The sequence below is a fragment of the Silurus aristotelis genome (assembly GCF_946808225.1).
Source record: "Silurus aristotelis genome assembly, chromosome: 4".
Lineage (NCBI taxonomy): Eukaryota > Metazoa > Chordata > Actinopteri > Siluriformes > Siluridae > Silurus > Silurus aristotelis.
This window is the reverse complement of record NC_139577.1, coordinates 20,465,072-20,481,877: the sequence shown is the minus strand read 5'-3', so window position 1 is coordinate 20,481,877 and position 16,806 is coordinate 20,465,072. Positions and strand designations below refer to the sequence as shown.

The following is a 16,806-nucleotide window of genomic DNA, read 5'->3' as shown; positions in this document are numbered from 1 at the left end:
TGTAGCATATTCTGAAGTATAAAGGTTTGTCAGAATTCAATGTTTCCTCATGTCAATTACAATAACAGGGCGGTATCTATCATGTACAGTACCCATACTTCTCATTAATGTCCATTGTGAGCTGCTAGGGAAAGATTAGAGAAATTGACAAATATGCTCATGTTTTATAGTCTTTAAATGTGGTTAATAAACCAGTCACTGCTAAAAAGTTTACAATGAAGTAATTTTAATGGAATTAGATAGGAGCTAAATGTATTGATGGGGTTAATCCAAAGATTCAAATACCACTAAATGGACAGCGTATATAATTCCCGAATGCAATTAATCTGTAAAAGATTTTAATGACTATATTACAGATTGCCAGGAGATGTAATTGTAATAGCATGAAAGCTATTATCTTAAACAGGAGAAGAATGACATCATGCACACTGTAGAATACTTGCTCTAGACCAGATTTCTTCAGCCATGAAACATTGGCTGGGGGTGGATAGTGGGGAAATATGGCATCTCTTTTATTTTGCGTGCAAGGCGAAAATAGTCTCTCTCTATATTTCTACTTTCATTTTATTGGTTGGACTGTAAAAAATATATATATGTCCCAGTAGTGCTGACTAGTTCGTTTATTCGCTGATCTCCACACAGGCGATCCTTTCTCAGCCCCCAAAATAGCAGCAGAGTCATTTATCATGCCTGAAAAGAGGGGCTCCATTGCCATCTCCATCTTCATGACCCCCTGCAGGCTATATTTGGAAAGGGGAAGAACACTGAAGAGGAAGTCTCTCGTTTGTGCAGAAGGCCAAAGGACTCATAAATGCTATTCTATATACTATATACAGTTTCTATATTTTATGTAAGCAGTTAAAAAAATTAAGAAATCTGTTTTATTTTCATGTTATTCTGATTCTGTGAGTCTGATTCTGTGTTAACAGATAAAGTATCAAGCCTTGTGTGGGAGGATAACACAGTGCTCAAGTGCCTCTCATTTTGTTTGTGTGTGTGTGTGTGTGTGTGTGTGTGTGTGTGTGTGTGTGTGTGTGTGTGTGTGTGTGTGTGTGTGTGTGTGTGTGTGTTTGTGTGTGTGTGTGTGTGTGTGTGTGTATTCTCCCCTTTCAAGTCCTTTCTTTCCACATGAACATGATTAAAACATTCAGGTTAAAGCATTTGGACATCTGAACACTCAAAAGGAATAAACAAATAAATACCTGCAAACCTTAAAATTCAAGTAAAAAAATAAGACAGAGAAAGCGGAAACTTTGACAGTAAGCATGAATACACCAACACCTGCAGGGAGAATCTCAAAACAGCAGCTGACCGGATTATACTCATATGACACTGCTAAACATCCTTACAACTACGTTCCTAAGGAGTGCAACAGAAAAGTGTAAACCCTATCATTAGGAGATCATGAATTCCAGTTCCTCACCACTTTTGCACTTGTCAAAAAAGCAATACTAAGCAATACTCGGGTTACAGTGTAACAGTGTACTCAGTTACAGTGTAACTGTTTTTTGGATAGTTTGTTACACTGAGCGGTAATGCAGCATTTATATGCAAGATATTGGCTGGCTTGTCACCAGAGGTGGCAACACACATCATTTACTTAAGTAGAAGTATAGATACTTATGTTTTAAAATACTCTGGCAAAAGTTGAAGTACTTACTATACTTTTTTAACTAAGTTAAAGTAAAAAACGATGAACATGTTCTTAACTAAAAATTAGCCTACTACTACCTGTTTAGTGTCATGCTGGAAACTGGACCTCACATCATATTATTATTAGGGTTGTCAATCGATTAAAATATTTAATCGTGATTAATTGGACAATTTCTCGAGTTAACTCACGATTAATCGCAACTTAATCACACAATTTAATCTGATCCAAATGTACCTTAAATTAATAAATTTCACGTTTTTTAATACTCTAATCAACATGGGCATGGACAAGCTCATGGATGCCTTATGCAAATGCATGTTTATTATTTGTAAAACCATACTAACCTAGATCATAAAGACAAAATATTTATGTAAACGTTTTAAAGTAATTATGGTGTTTTTAATTACGTAAATTATGAGGACACCAAACATAACTTTTGCTGTTTCCACACGGAAAATGTACCTCTTCTAACTTTCATACAGATAACATAATCAGAGACTATTTGTTTTTGTTGTGAATTAGTTTTTTAAAGGTAGAAATGTCAAGCTTTCTATACATATATATGTCTGTGAGGCAAGTATTTATGTGTCTGTGAAGTGAGATGATAGAGACTGCAGAGAGCCCCCCCTGTCAGTTTTGTTTATTTTACAAAAGCACAGTGTTTTGTTGTTATTATGAGTGTATAGTAATAAAAGTAGACCCTTTACAGATTTGAATGAGGTATTGCTCTTATCTGTACGATCAAAAAAGACAAAGTAATTTAAGTTTGTTTCAGCGTTATGAAGATAAGAATGCCACAAAAAGTGCTTTGTCGACCCCAGAGGGTTAATTGGCAAATGGAAATGCGTGCTGCATTAATCACACGTTAATAAAATTAGTGCTGTAAAAATATTAATTTGTGTTAACACGTTATTAACGCGTTAATTTTGCCAGCTCTAATTAATATATTAATACACATTTTTTGCTAATTTTGTTACCTAATGAATGTATCCAGACTGACCATCCACCATATAGTACACACGCAGAAAAAAGATGATGATCAGGTGATCAGGAATGTCATCACTGACTCCCTCTTTCCCATGTTAACCCCCAACTTCTTGTTCCCTTCTGCCCTGCTGATTGTTAGCTGCAAAAAGTATTTGTACTTCATTACTTCTCACCTCCACTTGTCACGTTAGGTGTCTAGACAGAAGCACGTTAACCCTCACCCTGAGTGGTAGCGTTTCTTTTTTTTTTTTTTTATTAAAGGGGGAAAATAAATACACCATTATGAAGACATAAGCAATTATCTAACATGTATCTGTGCCTGTTATTTCTGTTTGAGCTTTTAATTCTAAATATCCTCATTTACTCTAAATTACCCCTTGCAGCTTCTCATTTCAAAACTAGGACCAATAAACCAGGGAACTCACGTTTACCTTCTCTTCAATCATCAACCTGCCAACGGAAAAAATTTATAGTCTCCCCTGCTGCCAGATTCTCTTTACTCTCACCACAGCCACAAGAATGATCGTATTCAAACAGCTGAAAAACTTGCAAGCATATTTTCATCACAGTAAATCAAAGAGTCTTCTGACTGACAGGAGGAACTGACATCTGGATGGTCTGTGATGATGTAGTCTGCATGCACATACTCCACATTTTTTTATGGTTTTGCTGTAGGCCTAATGTAGGGGTTAAATCAGAAGTAATCCTCTTTTGTTTATGGTGTGCTTTTTGTGCTGAAAGTGCTGCAGTATATAGGAAGAAATGCACAGCCGCTCCAGGAGAAATGCTGGCATGAAAGTATGTGCAGATCTGAAACAATGGGTGTTAGGGAGAAAGTGAGGGAGAGGGAAAGAGAAAAAGAGAAATGACAAACACTTGTTATACCAGTTTAAAAGTAAATAAAATTCAGGCACTTTTCATTATAACCAGCAACCTCATTGGTCCACAACACAAACACAGATGAGAGTCATCTGCAAACATGCTCCTGTTTTTTTGACCTGATCTCATATCATTGCTAAGTGCGAGGAAGGACATCTGTATGAGGATTGTGGGGGATTTTTTGGGATGTGACCATATGCACTCTCAGGATGGTAGGCATCTAGCTGTGAAATTGAAGTTTGATGGCAGGTTCTTGATTAAACTAATTCTTTTCGCTCTGTTTCCTTTGATACTGAAATCTCCCATATACACGCATGCTCTTATCCGGAAGAAATCAGTGTTCTAGCTGATTAAGATCAATATTATCCATGTTGTGGCAATTACATTCACCGTGGGTCACTACAACAATGTTTACACTTTTATCGCAGTAAAGACTCTCACAGTAAGGGCGTGCGTCTGTTTAACATCCATACACCATTCGATGCTGCTATAGCTCACTCGCATAAAGACTAACAATTCTGACACCAAAACACAGCTTTGAGAGTTAAAATAGTTGTGAGCTATAAGATATCTTGGCGTTGAACCCACAAGAGTAGTTGTGCAATGGAAATCAGTATATTATCAGAGATTACAGGTCAGTGCTAATGGTAAGCTTTACTTCACAGTGCCCCACTGGGGGAGCTCTGTACCATAGAAGCTCACTCCAAATCAGAGAAACACTAACCACTCATGGTGTCATGGGACCTCAAACACAGTCTAGGAGAAATAAGGACTAATGACTGGCTGCTTTTACACCTGCCACTCAAGATGCCTCCATGGCCAAGGAGCAAATTTATATACAGTGAGGAAAATAAGTATTTGAACACCCTGCTATTTTGCAAGTTCTCCCACTTAGAAATCATGGAGGGGTCTGAAATTGTCATCGTAGGTGCATGTCCACTGTGAGAGACATAATCTAAAAAAAAAAATCCAGAAATCACAATTGATTTTTAAACTATTTATTTGTATGATACAGCTGCAAATAAGTGTTTGAACACCTGAGAAAGTCAATGTTAATATTTGGTACAGTAGCCTTTGTTTGCAATTACAGAGGTCAAACGTTTCCTGTAGTTTTTCACCAGGGTTGCACACACTGCAGGAGGGATTTTAGCCCACTACTCCACACAGATCATCTCTAGATCAGTCAGGTTTCTGGCCTGTCGCTGAGAAACACAGAGTTTGAGCTCCCCCCAAAGATTCTCTATTGGGTTTAGGTCTGGAGACTGGCTAGGCTATGCCAGAACCTTGATATGCTTCTTACAGAGCCACTCCTTGGTTATCCTGGCTGTGTGCTTCGGGTCATTGTCATGTTGGAAGACCCAGCCTCGACCCATCTTCAATACTCTAACTGAGGGAAGAAGGTTGTTCCCCAAAATCTCGCAATACATGGCCCCGGTCATCCTCTCCTTAATACAGTGCAGTCGGCCTGTCCCATGTGCAGAAAAACACCCCCAAAGCATGATGCTACCACCCCAATGCTTCACAGTAGGGATGGTGTTCTTGGGATGGTACTCATCATTCTTCTTCCTACAAACATGTTTAGTGGAATTATGACCCAAAAGTTCTATTTTGGTCTCATCTGACCACATGACTTTCTCCCATGACTTCTCTGGATCATCCAAATGGTCATTGGCAAACTTAAGAAGTGCCTGGACATGTGCTGGTTTAAGCAGGGGAACCTTCTGTGCCATGCATGATTTCAAACCATGACGTCTTAGTGTATTACAAACAGTAACCTTGGAAACGGTGGTCCCAGCTCTTTTCAGGTCATTGACCAGCTCCTCCCGTGTAGTTCTGGGCTGAATTCTCACCTTATACAAATAAATAGTTTAAAAATCATATTGTGATTTCTGGATTTTTTTTTTTTAGATTATGTCTCTCACAGTGGACATGCACCTACGATGACAATTTCAGACCCCTCCATGATTTCTAAGTGGGAGAACTTGCAAAATATCAGGGTGTTCAAATACTTATTTTCCTCACTGTATATATATATATATATATATATATATATATATATATATATATATTTTTTTTTTATATATATAAGTATAGTTAGTGAGAGAGAGAGAGAGAGAGAGAGAGAGAGAGAGAGAGAGAGAGAGAGAGAAAGAAAGAGAGAGAGCGAGAGAGAGAGAGCGAGAGAGAGAGAGAGAGAGAGAGAGAGAGAGAGAGAGAGAGAGAGAGAGAGAGAGAGAGAGAGAGAAAAATATAACCTCAATACATATAATGTTTTGTTTGCATGTTTTTTTTTTTCTCGTTTCATATGGTTTATTATTTGTAAATGCTTTGTGATGTTCCCAAATAATACAAGTAAAATCAGTCAAATCTGTTTTTATGAATATTTGCAAGTTCATTCAGCACAGTAGCAGGATGGGTAATATCCTGATCATCTGATGTGAAGAGAGAAATTGATAGAAAGCTAGTGAATAAAAGAGAAGACTACAAAGGAATAGGGAGGAAATGTATCTAGAATAAAAAGATACATCAGAAATCTGTAGCATTCCGAATGTGAATATGCCATACCCACTCTATTTGACCATGTCCTCATAGCAACAGGTGCTTCTAATATTCAGCCTCCATTTGCAATAAGCTAAATCAAGCCCTTCGGCGGGGATTGGTTTTTATTTGCACTGTATACTATGCAGACATGAAACAGACAACAAGTAAACATATATCCCCCCTCCATGCTAAAGTTAAATTTAACTCTAATATATTTCCATATAGGAAAGTTTTGTTGTTATTAAAGCAACACCAGCATGTGAGCATAGATAAATAACAGCAGATTCTTGGTAATACAGAGATGGTAAAACACTTGACTTATAATACAAGATACTATCAAGTATTATTTAATTAAGTAAACCTGAAACAGACATTTGAGGAGTGCTAAAATAATGTCAAATAGCACTTTGTCTATGAGCATTTGTTTAAGGTAATAACATTAAAAATGTCTGAACTTTTCATTTCATCTACACCTCAAACCACAAAATATACCAAAAACAATTTAAGAAAAATCATCGGGAAAAAGAGTTTCTTCTTTTTCTCTGTCTTCCCTGTGTGGGTAAAAGTATTTCACATTATCCACTCCATACTGTAATTCCTATATTCCACTCTCAAATTTTCGATTATATTACAGTCAAAATGGTCTTGTACATCATAGACACACTGTCAGCACTTACACTTTGCATTTTTAGGCAAATGTATTAGATTGAGTTCCAAATGTCTGCTCATATTCCCAGCATTTTACACTTGCACAATCTGGCAATCATGCCACTAACTCTCCTGTCTGTTTCTCCAGTTGGCCTTGTTTGTGCTTGTTGCAGTTCACATTTTTGAGAAGGCAGTGAGGTCATTAGAGTTTATAGGAATTTGTATGAATTTGTGAATGAGAAGTGTATGAAGATAAATTTTTGTGTAAATTGTGGCCCTTCACTTGTCCCTGTAGATAAGCAGACACTACATAACAGTCATTTGAAATGTCTAATAGTAGTGGATAAAATAATAGGACTTAACCTAAGATGCTTCAGAGGTTTAAAATTTTCTGTAATTTGCCAATCATTCTATATTGGAGATTGATGTCCCTTAAAATAAAAACAGAATATATTTAGGATTTAACATACTTGGTGGTGCAAAAAGAATGTGACCACCCCACACTGCCTGTGAGTAGTTTAGAGGGTTCAGTTTTAGTAGCCATGGCTACAGTGGAACGTGGCGCATTGGCATCGAGCAGTTTTTTTTAAATAACGATGGGGTGATCCCTGATCATATCCTACTCCGATGGGTTGAATAATTTCACACAAATAGATTGGTTATGAAAAGTAAATCAACTGGCCATCCTTAGACAATGTTCAGAGTGTGAGAAGGTCGGTTCTTGCTGTGTGTACAACGAATGGTCAACAAAGTTACACTTATTTGAAATACATTCTTTTTGCACCACCCTGTATTTTTAAATCGCAGCATCATTAACTTAACCTAATGTACAGCGTTCTAAAAAGCCTCCTAGACCATTCAGTGAAACTAAACACAACAGGAGCCTGGCCTAAATAGATTTTAACTATACTCTCACTGACACTGATTCCCTTTGAATTTCCTGATTCAGGCTGATCAGCAAGCATCTGCTAAGCCAATTAGTAGTGATGGCAATGGCTCGCGCTCAAATAGCGTCTTGCAGAGAAGCAGCGGGCAGTGCTTTCTACAGTAATAACAAGCTCAGGAGTCTGTTCTGTCAGAGCCATGCATGGGACATCATTTTATTGCTCTCTAGAGACATGGCCTTGAAATGCCCCAATTGTGGTGATTTTTATTTCATGCCAAAGTGTATAAATAACCAGCTGGTGAACTGAGGGTCCTTTACTTAGAGACGCAGGATAAAAACTGATGAGTGCACATTTTTTCCTGTATAGAACAACTTGTTCTCTATTCACATCCTCTGTACTCCTATCTTTTCACTAGTTCCACATAATTGTCTTTCAGACTAAAAATCAGGCTTGAATGAGAGAATAACACACTATCAACCTATTGTGCCCACTAGCTACTAGCAATTGATGACAGATTCACAATATCATTAAGGTAATAAGGTCTCATCATAAATCAATATGGTATCAATAAGATTAAATAATTTCTTTGTATGCTTTACCATTACACTTTCTCTTCACTGGAGAAAAGTGAGGTCCATGAAAACATTGTTTGCATCAGTGTATGGAAGACCTTTAATAGCCTGCACAAAGCCCTAAACTTAACCCTCTGAACACCTTTGGGGTGAACTGTATTGAATTGAAGTAATGTATGCACCCAACTCTCTTTGTCTGACCTTAGTGCCTGTCCTTACTAATGCCCTTCTGAGTGAATGAGTACATCACCACAACCATGTTCCAAAATCTAATGGGAAGTCCTTCCAAAATAACTAAGATTCTTTACCAGTAAAGAAGAAACATTCGAATGCCTATGGTTTTGAAATAAGCAAATGTCGACGCAATGGTCAGGTGTCCACATACTTTTGGCCATACAGTGTATTTTAAAGGCTGTAGATTCCATGTTGTCTGAGAAACATTTAAGCCTACCGAGGTGCAATTGGGCATACTATTGTTTAATAAACATGCCAGTTCATTTACACTTTACCACTTTACACTTTACCACTCAGGACTAGATAAAAAATATATCATGAATGAAGCAGAAATGTTGGATATCATTGTTCCTTATTCCAAATTATTTGCAGTGCCTTTGTATGTAAATAACAGTATCCATAAGCGTGATTAAAACATGCAATTTACACATTTGTAAAAAAAAATTCCCATCACTGAAATAGCTCTCATATCAGTTAACACAACACTGCATTGAAGCTAAAGTAAGCTTAAACCATACTGTAGCTGTCTTTGAGCAGTGACAGCAGCCAAAGAAAGCAAGTGGAAAAAAGGCTCAATGCTGGAACTTCTGAGAGTGTGCTGATATATTTTCCATCCATTAGCTGAGTGTGGGGCCTAACACACACACACACACACACACACACACACACACACACACACACACACACACACACACACACACACACACACACACACACACACACTCGCACACACACAAAAACTCGCACACACACGCACACACACACAGTCTGACACATATGGCTGTACACAAACTTATATAGATATCCAACACACATATACACACACAGGCACACAGGCACACACACACACACACACACACACACACACACATATACATTGCACACATACACAAATGCATGCCAACAACTTGTTAACCAGTTTTTACATCTGTATTTAATTACTAATGGCATTATAATCATAATCAGTGTGATCACAACTAAATCATCCTGGGTAAACTCCACGACTCATCAGTTAGTCACAATATCCTGAGCATGCAGCAATAATTCTGTTACTCATTATTTCATTTTAGGGATAAAGCACACACATTCATTTGCAGACTGGCAATACTGTAAGTATGTCACTGTAACACATCGTTTTACTTACCTGCAGGTTGAGGCAGTAATGAGAGTCATAACCAGGAGCAGGCGGATGGAAAAATTAAAACAATCGGGAAATAAGCATCAGTCAATCAATCAGTCAATCAACCAACCAACCAATCAATCAATCAATCAATCAATCAATCAATCAATCAGTCAGTCAATCAATTAATCAATCAATCTTTTACTTGGTTGACACTGATATCCCTGACACACAGATTTTGCTTCCTGATGCACATGTCTCAATAACCAAAGCTCACACTCTCTGGTCTCAGAAAAGTCACTGGGGTTCTGTCTGTTATTACTTTCTTTGTGTTTAACACTTCACACCACACTCCACCTACACACAAACTCTATTTTTAATATTTTGGGAGCACTAAGTCATAAAAAGAAGATTGAGCTCTTTATGTCATACACTATTCTCTACGCTGTTTTATCTCTTCACTTTCTAAATTTCCACAGTTCGACAATGCAATGAGACAGGCCTGACACAAGCAGACCTGATTGTCTAATTATATTTACGTGGAATACAAGGACTGAAAAGGAACATGCACATGAATGAAAACTGTAATGATCGCCTACTTTACAGTGAAGGAGACTGAGCAAAAAGGAAGGAAAAAGGACAGATGCTGAGGTAGAACAGTAACAGAGTTTACCTGATCACAGTTTAAAATTGTCATGGCTGCTGTTATGGTTAAAATGCTTATTTTCTAACACTTTTCATTTGTAATAGCTTATTTTCCTTATTAAGGTTTTGGATAAGTTTCATGTGGAACAACTTCACTGGTCCACACAGAGCCCTGACCTATAAATGAACTACCTGTAGAACACGAATTACGAGGCAGGTCTTCTCCTCCAACAATCGTGCCTGATCTTATGAATTCCTTAATGAATAAATGGATAAAACTTTCCACAGAAGCATTCCAAAATATTGTGGTATGCCTTCTTAGAACAGTGTAAGCTGGTGTAGCTGCAAACAGAGGACCAACTCCATATTTATGTATTTGCATATATATTTGTGATATCAATACAAGTCCTTATTAGTTTTTTAATAACTTTCACTTCTCTGGGAAGATGTCCCACTAAATTTTGAAGTGTGGGTGTGCAGATTTGTGCTAATTTAGTCACAAGAACATTAGTAAAGTCAGGAACTGATGTAGGGTGATGAGGTGTTTAATATAGTTGAGGTCAGAGCCCTTTAGCAGGCAACTCAAATCTGCTAATCCAACCTGTCTCTAGGTTACGTATGTAACCTTAGTTCCCTAAGGGGAACGAGACGCTGTGCCACAACACTTTGGGAACGCTTCCGCGTTGCTCACACTCTGAATCACGTGTAATCCAATGGCAAGACGCGACATCACTGGTGGGGTGATGTCACGACCAGGAAACTGCTAAATGCGCATGCACTCTAGCCGACGCTAGCTTCTGCAAATGACTAGGGAAGCGCGGCAGGGATGCAGGGAGTGTGGCTCGGAAACGCAGTGTCTCGTTCCCTCAGAAAACTAAGGTTACATACATAATCATAGACGTTCCCTTTCAGGAACTCGAGCTGCCTCACAACGCTTTGGGAACGAGCTGCGTCACAACGCTTTGGGAACGAGTGTCCAATCATGCCACACTGACCAGTCCTTGCCTAGTGTGTGAGAGCACAACCAGAGCGCAGGACAGAGATGCCGGGAGTGGCTCTAAAGTCGAGGTTGTAGAATTTGACTAGGGTCAGCGGGGTGAACCAGCAGACCAGTAGGACCAGCAAACTCTCTCCAGAACTCCTGGGAGCAGCGTGATGGGGGAAAGGCGTACAGGCGTAGCCTCAGCCACGTCTGCACCATTGCCTCCAGCCCCAAGGCTGGGTGAAAGGGGACAGTGCAATGTTGCAAACAGTCGCAAACAGATCCACCTGAGCTCTGTAAAACCTCCGCCATATCTGCTCCACCACCTCGGGGTAGAGTCTGCATTCCCCAGGCCTCGGCCCTTGCCTTACTCCGGGATGTAGACAGCCCTCAATGAAAGCAGTTTCCCCTGGAACCACAGAGGATCTGCCGTGCCAGCCTGTTTAGGGGGCGTGATCGGAGAGCCCCCTGGTGGTTGATGTAAGAGACCACCAATGTGTTGTCAATACGGACCAGCACATGGCGATCCCTTAGGTCTGGGAGGAAGTGTTTCAGAGCCAAAAACATGGCCAGCATCTCCAGGCAGTTTATGTGCCACATTAGATGGAGCTTGTTCCGCCGACCTTGGGTGGAGCGGCCACTCATGACCACTCCCCACCACATGAGGGATGCATCTGTTGTTAGCAATACACAATGACAAGGAGCTCCCAGGACTGGGCCCTGAGACAGGAACACAGGTTCTTTACACATATCTAAGGCTCGAAGGGCTAGCCGAGAAACCTTTATAGTACGGAGTGGATTGACCTTTCGGGAAAATGCTCTGTCTCTAAACCCCCACTGGAGGGATGTGCAGGAGGCCAAGTGGAATCACACTGGATGCAGCAGCCTCTGGAACTGCTTAACAGTGAGTGACTGACCTTCTCTCACTCTCTTGACAGTCGTAAACCTGAGCCTCATAAGTGAGTGGTTCAAGGAGCGTAGGTCTAGAATCAAACATCGAACTGAATCGAGTAGCCCTTCTCTACCGGCGGATCTCCTTCAACCACTACGAGACCGGTCGGAGGTGGAGGAAGACACCACCTGGGGGTGGCTGTGTCCTGAAACATATCCTGTGGCAGGGTTAACAACCTGACCTCCCAGTGTCGCTGAGGAGGGATGGGCACCGGAGGGGTCCGGGTGGCAATGCTCTGTCTTTGGGCTTTGCGGTGCCCAGCAATGAAGCGGGCTACATACAGGCTATCCCAGGACCTGGACACCTCAGGTGAAATAGGGGCAAGGAGGAACACACAGTCAGAAATTCTGCTTGCCTTACAAGCTCATGCCTGCACAGATTCACACACAAAGCACTTACCTAACAAACAGACGCTAGCGTTGGCTCCACTGCATGCACATTTTGTAGCTTCCTGGTTGTGATGTCACCCCGCCGGTGACGTAGTGTCTTGCCATTGGCTGGATTACACATGTGATTCACAGCGTGAGCAACGCAGAAGCGTTCCCAAAGCGTTGTGACACAGCTCGAGTTCCTGAAAGAGAACCATATCTGCACAGAGCCAGCTTTTTCATGCTGGAACAGGTTTGTGTCTCTTAGTTTAAGCGAAAGGAAAATGTAATGCTACCGTATCCAAAGACAAACACAGATGTTGGAATAAGAGTGTTTAGGGTGCATTTCAGTGGTGAAATTAACTGATGTACTATGCAGCATTAATACAAAGAGAGAGGTCAAATCAGAAATAACAAATTCTTGTTAAACAAACAAACAAACAAACAAAAAACAACAACCTGTAATCAATATTATGCAAAACACATCGTTTATACAGAGCTGTATTTAGAGTTGGCATGTAAAGCCCAAATGTTTAATCAGTATTTATCCCGTGAAGTAAATTTTCTGGGCTTCCAATTTAGTTTATACACATTACCTGATCTCACCTCCAAAGTTGTCAGATTTTTCTTGAATAAATGCATCAAATAATCTTAAAGGTTTTTTTTTTGACTATATTGTTGTATAAATAATGCTAATTAAAACCATCACATTAATCATTCCAAATGTGGTTTAATTTAATAATATGACTAACTCTTTTTAACAGCTTATAAAATATCATTGATACTACATTTTCTTTTTTATACTTGGCTCGATGCACAGAGCAGAACGTAGGCTTGTTGTCTAACGTGTGTTCCTTTCAGACATATAAAAGTCTGATTTGAAATGAAGATACTGAGTGAGCTAAGCGAAGCGAGGCAGTAGTCGGATGATGAGCTACTATGTATACACAGCACTGAGAGAGCTCAGGTTTTGTTTGACTGTATGAAGGCTACAGGCTGTTTTTGCGTTTAAAGACACAAACTACGTAATGGAATCTCTGCAGTCTCATGTCTGACTAGCAGAAAGCTGTCCCATCCATCCTAAGACAAGCGTCTGGATATCTGGACACAATCACACTTGTGCAATCTTTACCTTCTCACACTGACATGGGAGGGAGCTAACACAACACAGAGTATGTATATACTTATAAACGTGCACACATGGACAGCGCACACATACGTTCAGGAGGGTACACACATACACACACACACAGACACACACACACACACACACACACGTGCGCATATAATGACTATTTGGCAAAAAAGGATCAGACACAACATAAGATTCAAGGCTTCACAGATGTCTACACTCAAATTCTCTGTGAGAAACAATGGGGAATCCAAGAAAGATTCACAAACTGAATAAGAAATGGCGTAAAACCTTTATAGACGTGTTTTTCATCACATCATGTTCCGTTAAGATAGAACCCTTAGGGTGTCGAGGATCGGGGTAATATGACAGCTCAAATATATTAAGCAGCAAAGTGCTTCTACTGCATAATCCACTATAATGAGACATGACATGAAGAGGTGTTCATCAGCTGCAGCAAGACAATCAAGACATGTGGACATGTTTGTGTAAAAATAATCAATAAGACAGAGACAAATTGTGCTGAAGAATGCACATCCAAGACATAAATGAAAGCTGCTGACAGAGACACTTTAATGGTCTCGCGCCTCACGGCAGTTCAGAAACAGTCCAGTTTGAAATGGAGTGGCTTTACGATAAAAGTTCATTACTAATGTCAGCTTATAGACAGTTGTTTTTGTCAGTTTCCAAAAACCACCTGACAAAACAGATTTGCTTATGGATATTAGATTAATGAAGAAAATATGTGTACTGCACTATCCATCAGCTCAGCTCTGGTGCTTCTCCTCTGTTCACTCTTAATGGTGCAATCTCTTATTATACTCAGAAAGAGCACTGATGAACTGGAGACAAACACACAACAAGAAAACAGAAGGAAATAGAATCAGAATTAGATCATCTTTTTATAAGAAAGAGAGAGATGAAACAATGTGATATAGTTTCTATGTGATCTGTCTAAAATGCATATGCATAAAAATGTGGCGATTAAAACATTTAATTATTGCAATTGCTTACAGGACATTTTCACACCGAATTAGCAGATTTCAAATTAGAATGAAGTTAATACGTGGGCTATTGGGTTTGGCACGGTTTCACACTGCACCTAATTACGCATACAGAAACTACAAACAGGGTCAAGCAGAGGGCAAAGGATAAAAAATATATAATAAATATAAATATATATAAATATATAAATAAAACAAACAAAAAAAAACATCAGATGCTTTTTATTTATAGCCCAGATATACAGAAATGCAAAAGTTAATCGAACCTTTGGCACATTTGAGCAAGTGTTAAATACATTTTTAAATGATAATATAAGTAACAAATCAGTGAAATCGAAAATGTTTGAAAGTCAGGTTTGAATCACTTCACTGCAAATCAACTGAGGTGAAGTCCATTTTTGGAAGTTTGCTCCTGCTCTGCCCTCAAGTGCAATTACCAGTTTCAAACCCAAGTCCACACCTGCACAAATAAACCACATTTAAGGTGTATACATGCAACACAGTTTAATTCAGATCACTAAACACTGCAGATGTAAAAGCACTCATGCATTTATAGACTCGTGTTTCTCCTGTGCTCCAGTAACAAGACTACAACGATGGATTTAAAATCATGAAAGAGATTCCAATAAATTTCTGGAGCTGATCGAAGTCATGCAAAACAATGTAGAAAGATGGATATCAGTGCTCATATAAATAATTAATTAATTATGCACTTATCAGTCTATAAACCATACTCTTTCGCTGTTGAACTGAACTGAAATTCACTATTTTAATGAGCCTTTGATGAGTCATAAACAATGTTTTCACTGTGATATCACTGTGTAGCAAGCATACTGCACTTACCAGTGTTTGTTTTCACTGTAAAAAGATAACTTTCCTGAAGACTTTTGTTTGCCATACCTGGTGATGCCACTGACACTACTGCAATATTGTAATAACTGTTTAGTAACTAGAAAATACAATTTGTACATAATGAGCATAGACAAGTGTTATGGTCCACACACTGAATCATCCCAATGCAGTCATCAGAAGTATATACACACTTGAAATGCCACAAAACCAGTCAAATTCTTGGAAAGAAATTGTTGATATTTAGAAGTCACATCAGCTTGCACTCTAAGAACCTACATGCCATTGTTGTCCCATCTCTCTTGTTTTCATTCATAATTTCCTTTCTCAATATACATATTTGTAGGTCTTTATATTAGCCACGGAATCACACTAAAGGTCAAAGCCTGATTCATTTTGGACTTAGTTTTAGATGTGTGTCTGACTAGTGTCACAGAGTTGTAGAAGTGATGATAATTGACAGGATTAGAAACGACTTTATTAGAGGCATGTAGGATGTTTTGGAGACAATGTGAGGGAGGCGAGATTGAGATAGTTTGGACATGTGCGGTGGAGGGACACGGGATATATTGGTAGAAGAATGGAGCCACCAGGAAGGAGGAAACGAGGAAGGCCAAGGGGGAGGTTTTTGAATGTGGTAAGGGAAGACATACAGGTAGTTGGTTTGAAAGAGGCAGATGTAGTGGACAGAGTAGCACTGAGACGGATTATCCACAGTGGCGACCCCTAATGGGAACAGCCAAAAGAAGAAGAAAAACAAGAAAAAGAAGAAGAAGAAGGTCTGACTAGCATAAAAAACAGCAGATAAGCATTGATTTCAAAAATAATTTTAACATAAATTTGATATAATTTAAAATAATTTGATATGTCAGCCCATTGACAAGGCACAGTGATTCATGCAGAACACAGCCACTACTAAACACTATTGGTCTGCTGTGAATGGTAAGTAATTGGTATCACAGGGTTTCAGTATTTTTATTTTTATTTTTGTATTTGGCATTGATTTAGGCACATGTGGTCTATAATATGGTACTAACAGGTTAAGCATCAGATATCATTTAAGTCAAGTGACATTCCAGGCCCAAGATGTGATTTTTACTCCAAAAATGCTCCCCATGCCCTCATACAAACCCAATAAGTTGACTAACTGCTGACTTTAATGCAAGATAATGCGTTTATGATGAATGACATTTCTGACTCGGTGCACAAGGTGCCAGAGACTAGCCCATTTTTCATCCAACAATTATGCAGCCTGTCTGCAGTGGCTTTTACTGCTTATTTCAGAGGGTGTCAAGCTCAAATTCTGCCTAAGCCACATCAGCATTTCTGTTAGCTCTTGACGGTCATAAAGT

General features: G+C 39.2%; 1 protein-coding gene across 4 annotated transcripts in view; it reads right to left on the bottom strand.

The window, feature by feature from the left end:
* Positions 1 to 16,806, bottom strand: part of kcnq5a (potassium voltage-gated channel, KQT-like subfamily, member 5a) — a 117,257-nt gene that overhangs the window by 53,885 nt on the left and 46,566 nt on the right. The window lies entirely within an intron of this gene.